The sequence below is a fragment of the Echinops telfairi genome, unplaced genomic scaffold (genome assembly GCF_000313985.2).
Source record: "Echinops telfairi isolate 266 unplaced genomic scaffold, ASM31398v2 ScPeMD7_31;HRSCAF=116, whole genome shotgun sequence".
In the NCBI taxonomy this organism is placed as follows: Eukaryota; Metazoa; Chordata; class Mammalia; order Afrosoricida; family Tenrecidae; genus Echinops; species Echinops telfairi.
Window position 1 is genome coordinate 45,520,205 of NW_022103928.1, and position 7,092 is coordinate 45,527,296.

The window sequence follows — 7,092 nt, forward strand, 5'->3', positions numbered from 1 at the left end:
AGTTGTTACTCTGCCCTTATGCTTATAGTTGTTTGCCCTTAATAGTTTGAATAATATTTTAGATTGTTTGATGTGTGTTTGCAGTGAATAAACCGAGCATTTGAAAATGTCTAAGAGCGTTAAGTAATTATTGATCGCGCCGCTCATGACAGCCCCCTGTTCTTTAGGGTATCTAAAGTAAAAAGATGTGGTCCCCAAATCACTCTGTGGTTTAGGTATTTAACTGAAGGAAACTATGCAGATTTTATCATTTTGGACCAAATCCACACACTGTGGCAGGGCCCTCTTTGGTTGATTGCTGTAATCACTTGGGGGAGTTTAATGAGTGTTCACGTCCTGGTCTCCATGCTCAGAGATTTTGAGGAATTAAATCAAATGAGGTCTGGGATTCTGGGAATTCTAAGATGCAGCCACGACTGAGAATCATGCAGCAGAATTTGTGCAGCAGCTTCATACATGAGAGAGGTGATCCATACAGGCACTCTGGTTGCACTTGCAGAAATCTGCCTTTTCAAGAAAGTCAAAAGCAGCAGTTTCTCCTTAATTTCAAACCTCTTTCTTCAAAAAGGTACCCTTGTGGTGTAGTGGGCTATGAGTTGGGCTGCTAACTGCAAGGTCAGCTGTTTAGACCCACCAGCCACTCCTTGGGAATCATCTTTTTACTCCTGTAAAGGTTTACAATTTTGGAAACTCACAGGGGCAGTCCTACTTTGTATTGTAGGGTTGTTATGAGTCAGAATGACTGAAGCCCTGTGAAGCTCTCCTTCACCGTGCCTCTGCTTGCTGTTGCACCTAACTAGAACAAAGAACTCTGAGGTTAGAATTAAGCCTGAGGTTAGGCCTTGAAGTTCACCCAGAAGCATGATTTAGTGAATAATAATTCTGGGTTTGGGGACTGGCAAAAGGACCAACATACTCATTAGTGTATACTAATCTTGAGCATCTTCTCAGCTGGCCAGGTTCAGGAGTTTTCCTACTTTCCTCTTTCTATTCTGAGCACCTATTATATTAGTCTGTGAAAACTAGAGCAGGTCTGACAAGTGCGGTAAAGAAATCTAGTTATTCGTGGTTTAAATCTTCTGGGAAATGTGCTCAATGCATTTGTCTTTGTCCTTCATACCATCTATTTATCATCTACTTATCTATATCCATTTATCTCCCAATGGTAAAAGGAAAAAAAAATTAAACATTAACAATGGTTGTCCTTCAGATGCAAAATTATGGGTAATCACTACGCCATATTTTCCAACTTTCTCCAGTGTGTTATTTTTATACTCAGAGTTAAAGGGGAAAAAATCTATTACCAAAAATGCTATAATTAGGAAACCCACATTCATAATAAATTGATCAGTCTGGAATAAAAAGACATATACTATATGAAAAAGGGAAAAATTACATTAAAATGTTATGGTGGTTACATAATTTCATGTCAACTTGATTAATAGAAGGTAGAGGTGGTGTCTAGCCTGTTAATCAGGTCACAAGGTAATGCCCACCAGAAGGATTCTGGGAACTCCCTCTCTTCCTCCTGGGAGGCGGGGCACACTCTCTCTCTGCTTCACATTCCTGTTGACAAGCTATGTGAAGCCACACTAAGGGCAGCCAGAGCCCTGGAGATGCTTCCACTGCCACTGGACCCACAGGACTTTCCACCCACTGGCTTGTGATCTTCCTGCATTCAGCAGCATTGCATGTGCTGCGTGAATCTGAAGAGGAATTATAGTTAGGAATAGGTTTTTAAATTTGAACAGTTTTATTGACATATAATTCATATACCATAAATTAAATGGTTTAAATATATTGGAAAGAGTTGTACAATCGTCACTACAATCAATTTCAGAACATTTTTGTCATTCGTATATAATTATTATTACTTCCTCAATAACCCCCAACCTCTCCTATCATCACACTAAGAAATGATCAATCCAGTTACTGTCTCTATAGATTTACCTACCTTGGATTTCATATAAAGAACAACATACCATAAAATACTCCCCCCAAATTACAAAGTAAACACAGAAAACCCTCAATTTAAAGAAAGAAGAAAATAAAAATTAGAATAAATTTAAAATGAGTCAAGAGGGAGAACAAATGCTAAGGTATTAAATTTTAAGCTAACTACCTCTGCATTAATCTACTATCTAATGCACTCTGTCTGGTAGACAGGCTATTTACATCACTGGTCAATGATCAGAGGGCATTCTCCGGAAGCTGTCTTATGTGGGGACTCTTCAAATGGATCCTGGCCTTTCATTGTCACCTACAGCCTTCAGCAAAGTGGGTACTAAGGATTTAAACTCTAGTTAGTTCCCTCTTCTGGTTTTGAATTTATTCTTTATGATCCTTGGGTCACACAGGCTGGTGTGCTTCTTCTGCATGGACTCAGTTGATGCCTTTTAGATGGCTGTTTGTTTTAAGACAAATCTTTAAGACGCCAGATGCTATTCTTTCTGATAGCGGTGAACCATCTGATTTCTTTACAACACCTAGCTATTGTTGTTGTTAGGTACCATCAAGTTGGTTCTGATCCATATTGGTCCAATGCACCACAAAATGAAATACTGCCCAGTCTTATGCCATCCTCAGAATTGTCGAGCAGCTGTCAATTCATCCTGTGGAAGGCTGTCCTCTTTTTCTCTGCCTCTCTACTTAACCAAGCACTATGTCCCCGAGAGACTGGTATCTCCTAACAACATGTCAAAATTACCTGAGACAAAGTCTTGCCATACTTCTTACAAGACAGATTTGTTTGTTCTTTTGGACTGGTACTTTCAATATTCTTCTCCAACACCATAATCCAAATGTATCAATTCTTCTCTGGTCTTCCTTATTTAATATCCAACGGAGGCAATTGGCAATATCCTGGCTTGGGTGCACATTGGTCCTCCTTGCTTTTCAACACTCTAAAGAGGTCTTGTACATCAGATTGACCCAAGGCAATACATAGTCTGATCTGTTGACTGCTGCTTCCATGAACATTGATCAATCTTTTCTCCATTTATTATGATGTTACTTATGGGTCTAGTTGTGAGAATTATGGCCTGCTTTACATTGAATTATAATCCATTCTGGAGGCTGCAATCCTTGATCTTCATCAGCCAGTACTTCAAGTCCTCCCGACTTTCGGAAAACAAAGTTGTGTCGTCTGCATATCAAAGGTTGTTTATAGGCCTTCCTCCAAGCCTGATGCCATATTCTTCTTCACATAATCCAAGTTCTCTGATTATTTGCTCAGCATACACATTGAATAATTATGGCTGAGGATATAACACTATCACACACCTTTCCTGATTTTAAACCACTCAGTATTCACGTTCTCTGTTTACACAACACCTTTTGATCTATACACAAGTTCTGCATGAGCACAATGAAGTATCATGGAATTCTCATTCTTCTCAAGGCTATCATAGTTTGTTATGACCCACACATTCAAGTGCCTTGGCATAGTCAGTAATATGTACGTAAACATCTTTCTGATATTCTCTACTTTGAGCCAAGATCCACCTGACATCAGCAATGATATCCCCAGTTCCACATTCTCTTCTGAATTTGGCCTTAACCTCTGGCAGCTCCCTGTCAATGTACTGCTGTAAATATTGTTGGGTGATCTTCATCAAACGTCTATGTGTGATAGGGATGATTTTTTTTTATAGTTTGAACATTCTGTTGGGTCATCAATGGATACAAATATGGATCTCTCCAACTCAGTTGGCCAAGTAACTGTCTTCCAAATTTCCTGACATAGATGAGTGAGTGCTTCCAATGCTTCATCAGCTTCTGTATTTTAATCGTCAGTAATATAAATGCATCTTGATTACATATTTGATCAATTTCAGCCTGAAGACATTGGTAAAATTCACCAGTTTCTGCATTACTAGCTTTAGTGGTTGATTCATAAATTTCAATAAAAGTTTTATGATTGGATTTTCTTGTATTGAGATAGATATTGTCCTGTCACAGACAGCTTTGTAGTTCAAGACAAATCTTGAAATGCCTTTTGTTCCTGTGATTACTTATTTATTTAAGGATTACCCAGGATGCCTACAAAGCATTGTGTGGCAGCCAATCCCTCACCTAAGAATGGGGCAACAGTGCTCCAAGGATAGGATATTTTAATATTGTATAAATCATGTAATTTTTAAAAGTGCAAATTAAAACCAAACAGAGACTCTATAAAATCCAACCACAAACATTTTGACTAAACCCAGTACAGTCATTGATTCAAACACATGGTGATCCACGTGTGTCACAGTAGAACTGGGTTTTCTTTCTTATTTAAAAAAAAGGTTTCATTGGCATATGCTTCACATGTCATACAATTTAATCATTCAATCATCTAAAGATTTGTACAGTCATCATCATAATCAATTTCAGAGTATTTTCTTCTCATCCACATCCCTGCTCCAGCCCCATCCTTTTCTGCCATTCCCTATTTAGTTACTGTTTCTATAGATCTACCTAGCAAGGCTATTCACATCCCTCGACTATGGTAAATGGGGTTTCACTGGAGACTTACTCCATGTGGTGACCCTGCAAATTAATTTTGGGCTTTCATTGTCATCCATATTCTTCTGCAAACCGGTCTTCACAATTTAAGGTCTGAAGCTATTCCTTCCTTCATGTTTGGGTTTTATTATTTACAATTTTTGAATCGTACGAGCTGGTGTGCTTCTTCCATGTAGACTTATCTGATGCCTTCCTTAGATGGCAGCTTGTTTGAAGAAACGCCTTTAAGAGCCCAGATATCTGCTGTTCTTTCTGCTAGCCAGGCACCATCTGGTTTCTTCATCACACTTTGCAATAGCACCCATACCTTTAGAGATATCTTCATGAGGGCAAGCATTGAGCAAGCCCATAGCATAAGAACTAATTGTTCATAGATTGGGGATATTAAGTGACAGTACAAAATTCATTCACATATCTATGGTTTATATATGTCTCTGGCTCAAATTATCTCCCTGGGTCCTAAGGAAATTCTATTGATAATGTCATTCTTTTAGCCAATGGTATAGAATTTGAAACACTGTTGGGAAAAGGAATATGAGTATTGGCCAGCTTTCTACTGCAATACATGAATTGTTGACTTATACAGATTCTTCCTACTGAAATGCATGAATTGTTGACTTATACACATTAAAATCTTAAGTGACTGAAGACTATGTACACCAACAAAGGTGGTTGGTGATTGGGCAAAACTTTCAATGACACTCATTAAGGCAGAGCCATGCCTACCATTGAGGCTCAACCACGCCTACCAGATTAATACATGTCATAAGAATACAGAGTATTAAAATAGTAAATATGTGGTAGTCCTGGACCACCATTCATTGGGCACTCTCAAAGCAAGAGATCTGAACCAAAGTCAACAACTTCCGATTTAAGAACATTGGGAGAGCAGTCATCTGCTTTTTCTCACACTAGAGCATTTCAGCCTGATGTCCAAGGGCGTATGTCCGTTTTAGAAATCTACTATGGGTGAATTTGAGGTAAATCCCAGTTCCCTTGTTGGAGTTTCCACATAAAATCCTTCTGGTGTGACCTTTGAAGGATGTTGTGCACTCGAAAGGAGAGAGCCTAAAGGTGCAGTAGTCTATAGGGCCCAGCCTGATAGATACAACATAGGCTAAAATGTGTCCAATTAAGATCATAGTAGATCCCTTGTGGTCTATATAAGTATTCCTAAGCGTTTCTCCCCATGGGTGGTAGGTCCAACAGGTTTATCCACCAACAGTAAAGTAATCGCCAAGACAGACATGTCTTCCTCCTCCATCTTGACTTGAATTTCCAGTAAAGTTTGCTTATAACTCTCGTAGGAATGTCTGTTTATGTAGGGTGACCATAGCACAATGTTGCATGGTGGTCACTGAATGATGTCCTTTCCCCACCAAGTTGAAAAGTTGACACCAGCTGAGGCAAGATCTCCTCTGGTAAAGTGGTTTTTATGATGTACATATAAAGGGGGTGATATATGGTTCACGGGAGCTAGGCAAGCCTCTTCCTTGCTGCTTGGGAGACTTGATTAGATGATAAAACCTGTGAGCAGAAGTCTGCCTTCATCTTGGTGTTTATCCTTATAGTAGTAGACTCATACAATATTTGTCCTTTTGTAAATGACTAACTTCACTCAGCACCATGGTTTCCAGTTCTACTCATGTTTTTAGGTGCATAGTATTCCATTGTGTATCGGTACCAGAGTAATGTTAGCCATTCTTCTACTGATGGGCATTTGGGCTTTTTCCAGTTTCTCGCTAATGTGAACCATGTTGCAATGAAAGCATGGGAGAATAGACTTCTGCTCATGTTCTGCCTCTTCTTTCTTTGGTGTATATGACCAGCAAAGGTATAGCTAGGTCATATGGTATTTCAATTGCTAGTTGTTTTAGGTCATGCCATATTACTTTCCACAATGGTTGTACATATTTGCAAGTGAACCAGCAGTTCCCATCTCTCCATACCTTCTCCAGCATTTGTTCTTTGTTTTTTTCAATTGGGCTATCGTTGTAAGTGTAAGATATCTCATGGTTGGTTTTATTAGTCTTTTCTGGATGGTTAGTAATCATGAACATTTGCTCATGTGTTTGTTAGTCATTCAAATGTTGATCCTGGAGAATTGTCTGTTCATGCCCACCATTTAATAGGATTATTATTTTTTTCTTTTGTTTCAGAATTCTATAGATTGTAGTAATTAGTCCCTTGTCCATTGTGTCATTGCTACATAATTTGTCCCCAGTCCGTGGGTTCTCGTTTTACTCTTGGATGAAGTCTTTTGATGTGCATATTTTTAATCGACCCCAAGCATCTATTTTTTTTCTTCCATGGTGTGTGTGCTTCCTTTATTGCATTTGGTAATCTGTGTGTGCCTGGCACAAAGGCCCTTCAGTTTTCCCAATTTTCTCATTGATGATATTTATAGCACTGGGACTTACATTTAGGTCTCTAATGCATCTTGAGTTCGTTTTGCGGACGAGGCAAGGTATACAAGAAAGAAAAATAAGAGCAAAGAGTGGTGAAAGCTGAAGGTTTCTGTAACCAGGCTGCCCACATGATCTGCTACCCACCAGGGCTCTGAGAGGCCAGCCAGGTAAGAGGTTT